We start from the raw sequence: 18,308 nt of genomic DNA, 5'->3' as shown, positions 1-18,308 counted from the left end.
TAAACGAAACATTATTAATCTGTTATGTGTGTGTGTTTATATATATGATATTAAATGAATTTTTTACTGGGAGTCATAGTAAAGAGGTAAAAAAACACTGGAGTAATGAGTGTTAAGGACTTGATAAAATTGTACAGAATTATTTCGAGTAACGTATTTTAAAAACTCAACAGAGCATAAGCCATAAGCCAGGGAGTATGACTGTTTTCCCTATGGTGATTATTTGTTTTAAAATTTTTGTGATAGCAGAATTTGGCCCTGTTAACATTTACTATAATGTTCATTCATATTAAATATATTCAGGTTGGAATGGATTCGCTTCACAGAACAATCTGGCCCTCAGGAAAAAGGTGAAATGAGGGGATTTTTTTTTTTTTTTTTTAATATTCACACCTAAGATCTCAGACAGCTTTCTCTTTGGGGATTTGCCTTACACCTTCCTTTCCAATATACTCTTCCACATAAGATTCATTTTAAAAGGCATTTTCCTCAAGAAAAAATTTCTTTCCGATAATTCATGTACCAACTTACTAAAAACACACTTAACATAAAAAATGACAGATGTGGTCTTATATTAATAAAATGAGAGACTTGCCCACTCTTGTTTTGGGATTAAATGTTTTAATTTTTTTTTTAATCCTTCTTTTACAGTAATTGTGTGGGAATAAAAGTGAGAATGATTTGTAAAATTCTTATTTATATTTAAGAAATCCATTTCAGAGTTTTGTCTGAAGTAAAAAGAGTAAAAGCTCCATATGCTGAATAAGTACTTGGTTATTTTTAAGCTAGTACAGAGATTAATCAAGAAGTTACTGGGAACTTACTATTTGAGTAAGAACAAATGGCAGAATAAGCAGATGATTTTTTTTTTTTTACTTTATGCAAAATAAACATTAAAGAACTAATACTAGACAATACCAGTTATAGAAATGTATAGATGTGTATTCCTCATTTGCCCTGGTCGACCATTCCCATTTGCTACCAACCTTATAAATCCTTTGAATATGCACTCGCAATGAATAAACATAGTCCATTATTACACTGGGGGTACTCAAAAAATTTTGTTGGGAAAATGGACTTCTTGTGCCCTTAAGACTCAATCAGTGTTAGCAGAAACCACACAGAGACACAGAATGTTCGAGTTGAAACGGCCTCAGAGATCTTAATTTAGGGATTTGGACTTGGTGACCAACAGCTCACAAGTTCAGGGCCTGTCCGCAGCCATGGATTCAGAGGAAGAGTGGTCCTCAAACCTAGGACTTCTTAGTTCAGGTAAGCACTGGTTCTAATAACAGTTGCTTCAGATCTCCTGAAATACTCTCAAGCAGGCTGTGATAATGTACCCCCAAGATAAGAGCACAGCCAGGTGTGGCTAGCCACAAACACAACTCAACTATGTAGACAAATGTTCTACCACAAAACTATACAAATGTGTACATCCTTAATAGTGTTTCTAGATACTTTCAATTACATAAGATTAGCTAAACCTTAGATGCCAGGAAAGTGGATTGTAATTTTTTTCTGACTTAGTGAACTCCCAGATACATGACTGCGTAACTCTGTGGGTGTGTATATGCACCACCCATTGGTACCTTAACCTCCTGGTGTTGAGAAAGAACAGCCGGAAAATGGGTCATCTCCCTTTATTGCAAGATGATGCTTGTTAGGTATAGTACTTGAAATAGAACATCCATTTTAATGAGTGTCTAATCATGATAATCTTATAATATATGATGCTCTTAAAATTGTGCTGGATCATGTTAACACCAAATTAAATTTTAAACTGGTACGGTATACTTTTAAAAGTGTATTTAATTCATACTTTACCTTCTACTTATTTTTTAGTTGCTATATTCTCACTCTCTTGATTTCGGGGAACCAAAACATATTTGTACGATTTTTTGAATCTCTAATAAACTCTATTTTGAGTGAACACATCTATCACAAGAAATGCAATTTCAAGATTGTATTGACTTGCAACTATCTGTACCAAGCTTTGCTTGTAAACCATCACTAATGTTTTTCACAAGTTTTAATATTTTATGAACTGTTTTCAGTGTCCCTCTAGGATTTCAAATATTGCAGGAGAACAAATGAGTTATGATGTGATTCTCCAGGCTAAGAAAAAAACAGATACTTTTCAAAGTTCTGTCTAAAGTGTACTCTTAAGCCAAATTGTAAGAGCCTGAGTCTTTTAAAAATGTTTCCAAAACTAAGTACTCACAAAATGTGCTGTACTTTTCCTATCTTAGCACTCATCACACTTTACTGGACAGGTTTGATAACAGTTAGTCTCTTGTAAGAGACTTTACAACCTATGACCTTACCAGGACCATCTTTTTCCACTCTACCATCTGCACCTAATATAATACAGACACATTACAGGTATAAGACAAACGTTTTTAGGTTAATGAGAAGTGGTTTCACTATTGGTAAGATTTTACTTAATATTGTATTTGTATACTGTTTGTGACCTAACCATTTTTTGAGTAGAACCATATTTAATAATTAAAGACAATAACAAAATATGTGCATTTTTTTCAGATTATTTTATTGCATTACTTAAAAAGCTGTGAAAATATATGGTGTCCAAAGCACATAGCTAGCTCTACTGTCAGGTGAATCACTGCTCAACAAATACCCTGAATACATAACATCTTCTAAGACCCCCAGTGGGACATGCACTTAAGAATATACAAAACATTGCTTTCATATATGGTATTCAAATTTATATCTCTAAAAATGAAAATATATTTTCCTACTACTTAATGTTAAAATTCATGGTAGATAAAAAGGAATGAGATCATGTCCTTTCTAGGGATATAGATGAAGCTGGAAGGCATCATCCTCAGCAAACTAACACAGGAACAGAAAAGCGAACACCGTGTGTTCTCACTTGTAAGTGGGAGCTGAACAATGAGAACACGTGGACACAGGGAGGGGAGCAACACACACTGGGGCCTGTCAGAGGGAAGCTGGAGAGGGAGAGCATCAAGATAAATATCTAATGTATGCAAGGCTTAATACCTCGCATGGGTTGATAGGTGCAGCAAACCACCATGATACATGTTTACCAATGTAACCTACATGTGCAGGAGCACGTGTGTCCAGAACTTAAAATAAAATTAAAAAATAAAAAAAAGATTTATGGTAGAACATGTATGTAATTTGCAAATGAGTATATATATTGGGAAAATTATTCTTTTTTTGACAAACATGTGAGTTAAAAAAATGGAATATTACTGTTTACAAGACCACCATTAATATATATCCAGAATACTATGATGACGCAAAATATTGAACAACGGTTCATGAACATGTTTACTCTTTATTGACATAAGTGCAGATGATGTAAACAGTGCATTATAAATATGCATATATTTTAAACTACCATTTGAGATCACGTTGTAGGGAAGTCCTGGAAGTTATAAGCAAATGACAGATAAATAGAAACCAAATAGAATTGAGGAAGCTGAAACACAGGTGAAGTAGAAAGCCAATGAAAAAGTGAGATTTCCTAGCAAAACTGCAAAAAAACGCCCCAAACTGGCATTAACAAGAGCTTGGCTAGTCTACCAGGTTGTTAGCGGGATAATTTATTGCAAAGCTGCTAAGCTGGGCCAGTCAGAAAGGGCAGTTGGAATGTGGTGGTAAGCAGTATCAGCAACAATGGAAGCTAGAAACAGGAGAATATTATTTTCAAGTCGTGAAGGGAAATAATTGTTTGTCTAGAATTTTCTATCTCCAAGCCCAAAAAAGAGAGACAAACTCAAGATTTTTGCAGAAAAATAAATATAGGGGGCATTTCTCATCAGCAAACCCACATAAAAAATAAAATGACTTCAAAGGAAGTCTGAGATGCAAGAAGACACGGTGAGCAAATAAAATAGACACGGCTTTGTAACTGTAAGGAAACATTTACCAGGTAAAAGAATTACAACATTTAAAAACTAACGGGATAAAAATCAAGAAAAATAAATATGAAAGAAGAGAATATAAATTGAGAAATGGCTGATTAGATGAAAGCTTTCTGAGTTCCTTTCATTATTCAGGAGTAGTGTAAAAAGATTGATTAGGCCGGGCGCAGTGGCTCACGCCTGGAATCCTAGCACTGTTGGAGGTGGATCACCTGAGCTCAGGAGTTCAAGACCAGCCTGGCCAGCTTGGTGAAACTCCGTCTCTACTGAAAATACAAAAATTAGCCGAGCGTGGTGGCGGTAGGAGGTAGGAGAATTGCTGGAACCCGGTAGGCAGAGTTTGCGAGAGCGGAGACCCCGCCACTGCACTCCAGCCTGGGCGACAACAGCGAGGCTCCCTCTACAAAAAAAAAAAAAAAAAAAAAAAAAAAAAAAAAAAAAAAAAGATTACATTTAATATGTAAGTGAAACATTATGTTAAATTTTATAAGAAAACAGCTAATAGAACAGAAACAATGTTTATACACCAAAGCATAAAGAGAAAAAAATAACACTGATTTTCAATGAAATGATTTAATAACTATTTAGTTAAAGATGCAAAATTAAAGTACTGACAGTAGAGGGCAGGGTATCCCTGAGGCTGCGCTCATAATTTCTTGAAATTGCCCAGTATCTCATGTTATCCCTGAAGTCATATATTTCATGTATTGAACCAGATATTAAAGATTTTATGCTTAAAAAATACTGATAACGCAATTTATTTTTTATTAAAAACAGAGATCTTGATACGATCTGTGTAATATGAAGACCTAGCTTCTAGACAGGAAATAGTGTATTTATTTTCATTCTTTGGTTTTAGAAAATGTATTGAGTTTTGCTGATACATTTTGAGAGTCTTTTTTTTTTTTTTTTTTTGCATTGAAATCAATTTTGAAGTCTCTTGGTTAAAAATAAAAAAAGAAAAAAGAAAAAAGTGACTATACAACAGGATAGTGACCATCCCAATATCCAATCTCTAAATAATGGCCGATATTGTTTCTGGATGTGATTCTTTGGCTATATGCTCTCCTATCCTATAAATAACTTTAAAAATCCTTGTTTGATTCTGAATCCCTTACATCTTTGTGGTTTAGTGCAGAGAAAACTGGATCTTATATCCTGTTTTAAGCAACTCTGTTAACATATAGGAAACACTCAAATGCTTGCTTCTTTGTGAATAAATAAGACGTTTTATGCTGCCGCCCTCGTTGTGTTAATTATTCTAATTAAAGTGTCAAAGTACAAAGTGTAACTGGACTTTAACATTTTATCAATTAGTCACTTAGGAGAGCCTAGGTTATTCTGCTATTAGTCACTGATATTTAAGTCACTTGATATTACTGGATAACACTGATATCATTGATATTTAAATATCAGTGACTTACAGCAACACTATTTCATTTCTCATTCTGCTGCACGGTCCTATGGGTTGATGATTCCATGTTGTCATCACTCTGGACCCCAGCTCATGGAACAGCCCTTCTCTGCAATATTCTAATCTCATAGAATAGGAGAAAAAAGAAAGTGCCAGACTACATAGTGGCTCTTGAAATTTCTGTTTGCTGGTGACACGTGTTACTTCTGCCTACTTTTCTCAAGTCATACGACCAAGGCTGATATCAGTGAGTGAGGGAGTATAATCCTTCCTCAAAGTTGGGCTGTAAACACTTGCCAAAAGTAACGCTATCTACTACAGTATCTTTATGATATTTCTGAGAAATCGAGCCAAAATTTTAGTCAACTGGTTTGTGTAAACTACTTATACAGCTGTTCCGCATATATTATTATTGTTTAGTCTTCAGTCCCTGAGAATTCTGAAGAAAGTGCTCTAGGAATCTGGTACAGTAAGTACTGACTTAATATTGTTAATAGGCTCTTGGAAACTGACTGAGTGAAAAGATGCATGGGGAAACCAGTTTTCCCACAGACTACTTGGTATAAATAAGAGTTAAGTTCCTACAGCATATTTTGATCACAAAAACATCTGCAAACTTTTAACTAAAGACTAAAACACTTCTAATATTAAATATTATAATAAATGTGAGCAATGTATGCATTTAAGAAAGATTGATAAAAACAAGTAAGATAATTATTTACCCGTTTATTTCAGTTCAGGGTTGCTGGTGTCCAAAGCCTATGGAGACAGCTTAGAGCACAACGCAGGAACCAACCCTAGACAGGATGCCATCCCATCAAAGGGCCCACTGACACACACACACACACACACATATACACACACTCTCTCTCTCAGACTGGGACCATGTAGGCATCCCAATTCATGCCACATGCACAGCGTTGGAGCATGGGAGAACACTGGAGGATGGGGAGAAAACTCGCGCAGACATGAGAAGAATGTGCAAACTCCATTCAGACAGTGGCCCCAGCTAGGAATCAGCTTTTTTCTCATGAACATTATAACAAAGTGATTTTATTTGAGGACCTGCTGTGTACTGTGTATTTAGGAATAACTATATCTTATGTTGGTGATTATTAATGGTAAGGAAAATTTTAGAAGGTCCTGAAAAATGAAATGATGCTGTGATAGTGAGTTTACTTTGTTTTTTCACAAGGATGAGACTGCAAAGAGAGCTCCTGGTCTCTTCTTCATTCTGTTCCTGGTGGAAGGGATTATAGATCTATGAAGAAGAGAGGGGAAAAAGAAAACAAAGATTTTTTCCTTGTTAGAATCAACTGTAAGTCTTAGAAGACTACTTTCGTGAATATAGTGTTTTAAATTTACAAAATAATTTAGGATTTTTTTTCATAAAACTTTTAGACTAAGCCTGGTAAGCTAATAGGTGATAAGATTTCCATGTTCCTGTGGAGGGTTCAGATTTGGAAATAATTAGCTCAGGTAATGAATAATGTAAAGACTGAGAATTTAAATTTTATGACTCTTTTTTTTCTTTTGCCCATGGATGATATAGCTTCTCAATTATTGTAGAAGTCTTATGTTATCTTTAGTCAGGCTGTATGCCTAGATGTGACTCTGAAATAAATTCTGGTGAAAACTACTATTTAAAAAATGAAATGAATGACCCAATATATTGATGATTTTTCAACTCTGCTTTACAAATATAAGAAACACTAGATATGATTAAAATATCTTTCCCTAACACTTTGAATTTTAAACAACCTAAAGCATGTATAGCTATATTATTCATTATTATTATACTTGTGAGATAAACTCACAAAGTAACAGTATTATTGAAATTAACAAAAAATATAGATCACAAGACCTGTTAAACTAGATATTTCTGTATTAAAAAGAGCTCAAAATCAGCTCCTTTTCCCCACTTTCATTTTAGAAGGCTGAATACTGTTCAAATTTCAGGTCTACACATCTACCCTGAAATAATGTTGTTACATTCACATTTTGCTAGGGGAGCTACCTACCTTGTTTATGCTCCCTGGGCATTCAAATTATTTTGCCCACTAAATCATGACAATTAACATTCACATTACCTGGTCAGTTTCTTTAGAATAGGACTATATAGACAGCCAAAATAATATTTGAGAATTAGTGAGCCCGCCCACACTGTAGAAAGAGAACTGTATTTATTTTATTTTCTCTTATTGTATGGCAGTTTAGTTATTAAAGGCATGGAATTGAGTTTGAATCTTGGTTTACTGCTTTTTAGATCAGGAGTTGGCAAACCATAGTCAGTGGCCCCACCAATTCTTTGCACAACACAATTATATTTTTTGTTTTAAGTATTGTCTATAGATGCATTTTCTTTATGCAGCAACAGAGCTGAGCAGTTGCGATGGAGACCTTATGGCTGCAAGGTCAAAATATTCACTCTCTGGCCTTTCAAGAAAAAGTTTGCTGACCGCTGTTTTAGGCAGATGACTTTGGCCAAGTTATTTAAGTTTCCTTGCCTCATCTTCTAATTATAAAATGGGAATAATAGTCTCTACTAAGCTGGGTTTGTGTGAAGATTAAATAATTTAATTTATACAAAAAAATTAGCATAGAGATAGATTGGAAATAAGTGCATCATAAAGACTAGTTATTGATAAAACCATCATCTTATCAAGAAATATAGAATGGCATGTATTTCCTTGTTCCTGGAGGAAATATAAGGAACTGGTAAAAACTCTTATAAGAGAATGAATCTTTGGTGAGATTTCATCAAGAATCTGGATTCTTTTCTGCCGAATCTCTTTTCTGGGTTCCACGTAATTCTAGCCTCTTGCAAACCTGTTCTGGACTGCCACTTCTTGTAGCAGGCCCTTTCTTATTATTTGTGGGGATATTTCCATGTCTACATCTGGAATTGCCCAAAGGTCACTGTAATTATTGAAACTTTATTAATGGATTTGTTCCCCTCCAAAGTACTTTCCAAAATGCCTGCAGCTAGGAACTTATAGCTAGAGCAGGGCTTTTCAGTCTGATTTTGGGGACCTCACTGCTTTGCCCTTTTTTTGCTTTCTCAGTGAAGAACAAAAAGGTTTCATTCTGTTTGCTATTAGGCATGAAGAGTTTTCATGAATTAACAAGTTCTTTATTGGGCTAATGTATGTCAGTCCAGCATGTTTAAATATTACAGATTGGAGCAAATTTTAGGGCTTTCCGATTTACAATACTATGTTCAATATCAGGTAAATTGCAAAATATATGAAGACTTATTTATTTAGCTTTGTGACTGCCAATATTTATTTAGATTGTTTTTCAGATTACAAGTAAAATATGTACATTTTAGAAATTTTAACAAATACAGAAAAAGATAAAAGAAGTCTGCTTTAAGCCTTTTCCTCAGTTGTGGCACTTTCTGTCATGTGTTCTCTTCACACACACACACACACATACACACACAACTGTACTTTATATGCTAATATATCATTGGTATGCTTTACTGTATCTTGTATCTTGTTTAACTTGATATAGTCTCATGCATAGTTTCCTATATGATTAATTTTTGCAATATAGCATTTCAGTCTGTAGAAGTACCGTGATTTATTTAAACATGTTCATAATCCAAACTTACGAAGACAGTAAATTGTTGCAACTTTTCAAAATGTTAATCTGTTAATATAATGTGAAATTTTAAATTTAGAGGTTCTTAGACATAGAAAATTGCATTTCTAGGAATTTATCCTAGGGGAACTAATAGGAAAACCTCACCTAAATGCATATTGAGATGCTCACATTAGAGTGTGTAAGAGTGAAAATAGTATTGGGTTCAATGTCCACAAGTAGAAGATTGTGTAACTACTTTATGGTGCACGCTTCCAGTGGAATGCAGTCTGGTTAAAAGTGAAGGAGTTCGTTTTTCTTTATGTACATTAAAATGGTTTATGCTGTTTTAAGTGAAATAGAGCAAATGAAATGAAAAAATAGTTTGTCACACACACACACACACACACACACACACACCAAATCTGGATGAGTATTCGTCATGATACCCTCTGTAATTAACTCTGAGTGCTAGCATTATGTAGTATTGTTTCTTTTTAATTTTTTCTTTGTAACATTTGTTAGTGATCCATGTATTGCTTTTGTGATCAGGGAAGAAAAAAGGTAACTTCAGAAAGAGAAAAAGGATTTATTAGGTATGAGACACTTCATAAACCTGTGCTTCCATTTATTTACAAAAGTTGAGAAGATATTGGGAACAATTCTTACTTTTTAGCGGAATCTTAATTTTTCAAGTACTCACGAGACTTGGTAATGACTCTGCTTACAGTTCAAAGGTGCTATGGAAATATTTTTATCTGAAGATTGTTAGACTCAGGGACAAATGGAAATGTTATGATTTCTCTTACAAGGTGGACAGTCCTATGGGTACATGCTTCTAGCTTTTGCTTAATATGATTTCTTCAGAAAGCTGCTCAATCCATAGGAAGAAGGAAGGTGATAACAAGGGAACTGAATAGCGGACCTCAAGCTGCTAACATTAAGAAATCTTATAATCAGTAGAGAGGTTGTAGAACTTTTTGTGCTCGTTACCATTTTGTTCCGTTGGTAAATAAAGGGGCTATGAAAGTGCGTAGTTATTATTAAATAAACCACTATTATGGCAACCTAGAATTATCATCTTGCTCCTAATTCATCTATAAATAGCATTTGACTAATTAGAATTAAAAAATTCAAACTAAACACATGTCCTTAGCAAGAATTCCTAATTCTAATTAAGTCTGTCTCTCTTTGTATATACATACATATATATAGAAATACATATATGAATGTATATATTTCTTACATATATAAGAAAAATATATGTATATATACACACAATTATATATTATATATACTCCTATTATATATTAATATATTATATGTATAATATGTATGAATTTGGCCTTCAGATAGTTTGTGAAATTTATGTTAATATCCTCTCCTCTCTAGCCATGTTTTATGGTATTTAATTTGTGATGTTGTAGGTCAAAATAGAACGTTATTGTTTTCCTTTACTTTTTTTAATTACTAGTGTAGTTGAACATTGTTTTCTTATTCTATTGATTGACTAGTTTATTCTTGTTAGAAATCCTATTATAGTTCTTTGCCCTTGTTTTTATTAGAGCAACGGGTTTGTAAACTCTGAGCTGCAGACCAAATGCAACCTGCTACCTATTATTGTAAATAAAGTTTCACTGAGAAATAACCATGCCAATTGATTTACATATTTTATTGTTTATGTTTTTGTGATTGTTGTTATAACAGTAGGATCAGGTAGTTGTGGCAGAGATTCTATGGCCTGGAAGTCCTGAAGTATGTACTCTCAGACTTTATAGAAAGAGTTTATGGTATCCTACATAACATTAAGAAATCTTATAATCAGTAGAGAGGTTGTATTAGAGAGCTGGTTTATAAAAAATATTTTCATCAATTTGAATGAACTATTTATGAAGTAAAAATTTTAACCTTTTCAAATATTTTTGCAAATATTTTAAGTATTTTGCTTGTCTCATTAGGCCCGCATGGTTTTTCATCTCTATGAGATTCCTATTTCCTCCTCTTTTGATTTCTCAGAACCCTGGTTGCTGGAATGATGGATATAGTGTCCAATAATTTAGCAGGGCTGCCACTATCCTTTTTACCATGATTCCTTTTCTCCTTTGACTATCTTTCTCCATTGTCCTGCCCCACTTCTTACTATTTCCTGACTGCTATTGTTCAATGGTCTGTTTTCAATGTGGGATCATTAGTTATGAAGGAGGTTTTTAAATTAAGAGCCAATTAGATGTTATATAGCTTTCCTGCATATGTTATTTGTCACTAGGTGTTTTTATAATTGAAAAGAAATGGATCAAACTCTTTCTTTCCATTCATAGTCATAATCCAATATTTTGAAAAATGTTTCTCCACAATGGTGGTGATCAAATGATGTTGCTATGGCTTATTCATGTTTATCTGAACATTATAAATACAGGGAGATGGAAATCACTAGCCCCCATGATCATCATTATTTCTCTCCTTCCTAAGCACATGTAAAGATTTCCCAACCTCCCTTGCCTTTAGGGCAGGGACATGCATCTAATTATATACTAAGGTTTTGAAAGGAAGTGCCGTGTGTCACTTTAAAAGTATGATTGTAAATTCCTATTGATCTGGCCACCTCAAGATCCAAAAGTTGAGATGGCAGACTGACAGTGATACAACCAGTATCTTGGTTCCCTGAATGACTATATGGAACAGAGTTCCCACATAAATTGCACATTTCATGTGAACAAGAAATTACCCCATGCCTCCATAAGCCACTGAGATTCTGTGATTAATTAGTTACCACAGTATAATCCCATTTATTCTCACTAACACAGAAATTAATTTTAGAAATTGAGTTTTGCTATCACAAAATACTTTATGTGTACTCAGCAGGCAGTGGACAAATGTCGAGAATGTCAACTCTGAGGTAGGCAAAGAAGAAAATTAATATTACCTGATAGTAAAACATTTGGTGAAACTGTGATAGTCAGGACTTGGAAGGCAGACCATAGGCCTAGGTACCTTTTAGCTTCTGGGTGAAAGGAGGAAACTAGAACCAAAATAGTAAACGTTAACTGCTGTTGGCTATGTTTGGCAAGGTGGTGCTAAAACAAAAATGAATTCAGGAGAGAATCAGCTGGCTCACAAGCAGGAATGAGAAGAAACAAAGAGGATCCATAAATGTGGATTCCTCCAGTATGGGAAAAAAACAACTGCCTCTTGACCCAAAGCGGTAAGCAAAGGGATTTTACAGAGCATTCAATACAACCGTTTGGTTGACTAAAGTTGATTAAAGACCTTAAGTTGACGAAAGTCCTTTTTTTTTTGAGACGGAGTCTGGCTCTGCCGCCCACGCTGGAGTGCGGTGGCGCCATCTCGGCTCACTACAAGCTCCGCCCCCGGGTTCCCGCCATTCTCCTGCCTCAGCCTCCCGAGTAGCTGGGACTACAGGCGCCGCCACCACGCCCGGCTAATTTTTTGTATTTTTAGTAGAGACGGGGTTTTACCGTCTTAGCCAGGATGGTCTCGATTTCCTGACCTCATGATCCGCCCGCCTCGGCCTCCCAAAGCGCTGGGATTACAGGCGTGAGCCACCGCGCCCGGCCGACTGAAGTCCTTAATAGCCAGGCCTTCCCATCGGTTATTGCAGGTATGTTGAAGGTCACCCCATCAAATTGAGAGAAAGTGACATGGGGTTGAGAAAACAAAGAGCTCTCCAGGAGATCCAAAAACTAGGTATTTGAAAGCGTGGGTGTACTTACTGGCGCAGGGCAGGGACTGGAAACGGATAGAGAAGAAGCCTCTTAAGTATTTGCGAGCAATGAATGTGCTGCCAAAACGACCACACGTGTGGACTGAGGAAGCCTTTGACCTTATGAGGCTGAAAATGACCTTTGTGCACAGAAGCTTATGTGAGCAAGAACGGGGCTGGCAGAGCTGTGGAGTCTTATTTTCAGTTACAGTCGCAGAAGGGAATGGAAAAAAAAAGAACCTGTCAGAGGGTAGAGACAGAAGCCACATACAGGTGGGGAGCCTTTGCTGCTTGCGCTCGGCAGGACTTCAGGATTTAAATGGGCTGAGGCATATGTCCTGTTCCTCTCCTTTCTAAAAGTGAGTATTATTATATTCTGGCTCTGCCACGCCTTCATTTAGCGTGTGTGTGCATGTGTGTGTGTGTAGGACAGACAATTTGGCTTTTAAATTTAGAGGTCTCCAGACCAACAGAAACAAGCTCTGGGCTTGGAAGGGATTATTGCATTTCACGTAGATGCTCTGGACTTTGAGATTCAGGGACTGACTGGATGGGCTTCAGGCTGTTTTACATGTGCAGGTGCCGAGTATGCGTTATGCATCAGAAGAATAGTGAATTGAAAATAATGAATAAGAGGTGGTAGAGATGAATAGTCTTCACCATAATGGATTCTTCTCCTTTTGCTTGAAAATTTCCTAACACTCTTTGAAGTACTCAGGGACAAAATTTGCCAACGAGCTGTGAACAGAAATAAAGTGCTTCTCTTAAGAGTGGCTGTTGAGTTCTCTAAGCTCTTCCTTTGCTATAGCAAGCGTTAAAGCCGTGTGTTTGTGTGTTCCAGCATCACAAGATAGGGAAGTCTCCCTCAGCCCAGGTTCCAAAAACACCATAAAGAAACCTTTGTTAACCCAAGCCAGACACACGTGCAAGAAGAGATTTTTTGTTGCACTAAGCCATTGAGATACGAAGTTAACATTTAAAAAATATCAATGTTACAACAAGTTCCCTATTTGAAAAGCTTACCTGGGATTAGTCCCAGGTAAATAATGGGGCAGAACAGTTAAATAAGAAATCAGAGGCTGCTCAGAATAAAGACTACTTAACATAGGTTCAAGTTAAAAGAACGATGAAAGGTCTTATTCAGCAAATTCTGATCCCCTAAAAACTGTATTTCATGCCCTTAACAATTGTTCATAAATTGTAAGACATAAATTATTTGATTCTAAACATATCCCCGCCTTTTTTTTTTTTTTTTTTTTTTTTTTTGAGATAGAGTGTCATTCTTGTTGCTCTGGCTGAAGTGCAATGGTGTGATCTTGGCTCACTGCAACCTCCACCTCCCAGGTTCAAGTGATTCTCCCATCTCAGCCTCCCAAGTAGCTGGGATTACAGGCGCCCGCTACCACTCCTGGCTAATTTTTGTATTTTTAGTAGAGATGGTGTTTCGCCATGCTGGCCAGGCTGGTCTCCAACTACTGACCTTTGGTGATCCACCCACCTGGGCCTCCCAAAGTGTTGGGATTACAGTCGTGAGCCATCATGCCTGGCCCAAATATCCCATTTTTAATGTTAACTACCCCAAAAGACCAATGAATGCTGTACGTATTTTCTTTTTAGTACAAGCTATTATTTTCATCTATAATCATGGACTGGTAGAATGCTACATAGTACCTGATTTAATTATGCTTTTCTCATTTTCTAAGTTAATTTAGTTTTATCTAAGGACATCAGAGTAGCTTCTTTAATTTTTCATAAGAATCTGAACAAACAGTGCTTACATTAGGGAAATAAACCATTCACTAATTAAAAAGTTCTAAGGATATAGATCTGCAGTTAATATAAGTTATGTACAGGTTTAATGTGTGGCAATAAGTCAAGAACCTTTATTCAAAATATGACTATATCAAATTATTTGCTTTTCTGCTTGATTGTTGGGACAAACTGTAATGAAGATTGGAGTTTTCTAGGAAAGGTAAATGAGAGTTCTCAAACTGAATAGTGTTCACTGAAGGAGAACTTGGGAAACTGAAACTTAGTTTTATAGGAATAAAGAAAGTAAAACTAAATAGATAAAACTGAACTGTAATATAATTATAAAAAAATAAGAAATACATAAATGATATGTACATGCAGATCATTTTTGTTTCTATAAACAATCATTTCTACATATTCTTTATATAATAATGTGGGGATTGTCAAATTTTTATGTTTGCAAATTAAAATCTATACGTGAAATTGCCTGAATTGTGAAAAACTATAGCTATTCCCAAAGCTTTTCAGTTAAATTTACAAACATTGAGTCTTATTTTCTTGTCTAAACTTTGCTCTTTTCTTTAGAGTACAGTCTATCTTTTTATCTCTCTCAAGCAGCTTCCGATCTTGCACTCGACCTGCCCATAAATATGAGACAGATGGAAATAAATAATCCACTCGAAAATCCACTTGACACAAGTACTACATTTTATGTCTTACAGGACTGGAAATAGGTCTGACTTTAAAGTCATTTCAGGACTGTATGACACTTAGAGAAAATGTCTTTTTATTTTTCCCATTGAGCTAGATATTTCTGGCCTTCTTCAACCTTCATGTAATAGTGAATTTATTGATACTGCATTTGCAAGGTTGATATTTCATTTCTAAAAAAAGAATGTTTACTACAATCAGATGATAAGATTCTCTTCTGGTCAAAGAAGATCTCTTAAGAGTAGTTCATATGGGGAAAAGAAAAGTGAGTATTATTTATTTTTAGTAGTGGGTTTGTAATGCTGTTTTGCATCTGCACTTGTAAGTAGCTTTAAAAATCCAATATCCATGCCAATAATGATTGTAGAAACACATACAAACCTTACTTTTTATTCCCTAAATTACATTAATTTCAAACCTTATTTTTTATTCCCTAAATTACATTAATTTCAAATCATTCGTATGTATTTCTTAGTAAGGTAGGTAGAATGGCTCTTTTTCACGGCATCCCACAAATTCTAAGTGTAATTCAGTAGTCCTCCCTTATCCGTGGTTTTGTTTTCTGAGGTTTCAGTTTTACCCAGAGTCAACTGCGATCCAAAAATATTAAATGGAAAATTCCAGAAACAAACAATTTAGAACTTTGAATTGCGCACCATTTTGAATAGCATGATGGAATCTTGTGCTATCCTGTTCTGTCCACCCCAGAACATGAATCCTCGTTTTGTCTAGCATATCCACATTGTGGAGCCTACTCAGTCCTCAGTCACTTAGTTTCTGTCTCATCATCAGATTGAAAAACACAGTATGTATCAGGTTTGGTACTATCTGTGGTTTTAGGTATATACTGGGGGTCTTGGAACACATCCTCCTAGGATCAGGAGGGACTGTTGTAATATTGCATTGAGGATAACACTTTGTCGAGATAATTTAAATGACTTTATTTGCTATAGTAGTAATTAAGGCTTAGTGAGCCACAAAGTCTTTAAACCATTGGAAATAAGAGCAAGCACATTGAAATTTGGGACAAATATTTCACTAATACTTTTCATCCTAAAACTTGAAATGAAAACAACTGATACAATTAATGAGCCTACTAAAGAAACACGCCATGGAACTAGCTGTAGGTAGATGGACGGGGTTGAGAGGGAAGGCAATCAGATGGCTCGAGTGGTAAGTTTTCAAAATATTGGCGTTCACCTTTCTTAGGTTCCTCACTGCTGCTTAGTGGAGTATTTTTTGGCAGATAATTTCTCTGCATTTTTATGTGTTTAATGAGAAACATCTTTATATTTTGAAGATGATTGAGATAGTTTCACTTTGAGGGCTATTTTATGTGTGCTCCAAAACCCAAATAGAAGCTTTTAGCTGCTTAATCTGAATATTGAAAGCATAAAATCAAATTAAACTTCTCTCCCTCTGTGTCTCTCAACCCAATCTTTCTGTTTAACTTACAAAATAAGCAAAAACAGCACACTTATTTTTATTTAGAAACATTATCAAAATTAAGGCAAGAGTTCCAAATGCCAGCTGTGCCATGGACTCTAAGTAATTTCTGGAACAATTAATAGAAAAAATAATTTTGTTTAATAAATTGCTTGAGAGGCTCAGAATATGTCTCCTATGACTTTACATATTTACATAAATGAGAAGTGCTAAAATTGAAGTCATTAAAAGATGTTTATTTACTTCAGAACTCTACACCAATAATTTATTTGATTCCACTGAACACAGTCTGTTCTCCCTGCCCTTAGGTAATGACATGTATGCTAATCACTCATTTTGCTGGAACATTTAAAAAATGTATTTTAGATTGCTTTGGAAACTCAATTTATAACTTCTTCAGATGCTCAAAGCCAAGTGCAGGACTTTAATACATCTTTAAAAGACAGCGGCATTTTTGTGAAAACAACTAAAAGATCAGTAAATAGAAAACAGAAAACATTAAAGACATTTCAATTCTTTCACTTAAGGAAGAAAGATTTATACTGTCAAATGTCCCTGAAGGGCATTGAGGAGATTTAAGTAGAACATTAAGTAAAATATTTCTGATTATGAAATGGGTTATTTTTAAAGTGGTCTTTCTGTTTTGTAGCAGGATTATTAGTAGAGGCAGTGGTGGTATTAATGACAGCAACTTTTTTTACTTCGTTAATAACTAAACATAGGAGAGAACTTACTAGATACCAAACACTGTACTAAATGCTCTGCAGGGTTTCTCATTTAATTGACTCCTCCCTTGCTGAAATCCTGAAGTTCATTTTATTTGTATTATACAGATAAGGAAACTGAGTCTTAGATAAGTTCATTTGTTAAAGGCCACAAAGCTAGAGGGTTACTGAGCTGAAACTACAGCAGCCAAGTCTGTAAATGTTACTTACTTACATTTTCTGAGTCTTCAATTTGTTTTGCTAGGTAGAATAAAAATGATAAGACTGATCTCTGATAATGCTTATTATTACTAAATAAGGTAACAAATGTGAAGGCACATAACACATGTTTCATAAATGTTACTTATCCTTCTTAATTAACTATGCACATGTCACCAAAACTCTGCCATTTATGACATTATATTGAAATTATGTGTATATCCTATTACCAAACTATGAGCTCTGAGGGGAGTTGGATGGAACCATGTTTTAGTCCTCCTGTATCTCCTTATCTATTACCGCATACACACCCCAGTACGTTTTAAGCATGCAATCAATGTTGACTCTACAAAAAAATGAATGGGGAAGAGTGCAAGGAATGCATCCATGTAATATTGGTTGGAAGGGAGCTGGATAATATAGTTTAGATTTTAAAATGTGCTTACTCTTTGGCTCCACAATTCCACTTCTAAAAATGATGGGGCTTCTGAACTAAGATATGTTTTCACCTATAGTCATCACAATGTTGTCTTCAATATGGAAAAGTCAAAAACATCCTAATTGTCAATTTAAAAATTGTAACAGGCCAACAATGGAGTAGTATGACGTCATTAAATGATGTACAAATGCACTTAGTGGGGAGAGCGTCTCCATTTGAGGGTAGAGGGTCGGGAGAGAGAGAGAAGCAGAAAAAGTAACTATTGGGTACTAGACTTAATACCTGGATTTGTTGTCATTATTTCACCTGTACAACACCCATGACATGAGTTTACCTATTTATCAAACCTTCACATGTACCCCCGAACCTAAAACTTTTAAAAAGATATATTTGTTAGTAT

The sequence above is a fragment of the Chlorocebus sabaeus genome, chromosome 2 (genome assembly GCF_047675955.1).
Source record: "Chlorocebus sabaeus isolate Y175 chromosome 2, mChlSab1.0.hap1, whole genome shotgun sequence".
Taxonomy (NCBI): Eukaryota; Metazoa; Chordata; class Mammalia; order Primates; family Cercopithecidae; genus Chlorocebus; species Chlorocebus sabaeus.
This window is presented reverse-complemented; position numbering follows the sequence as displayed.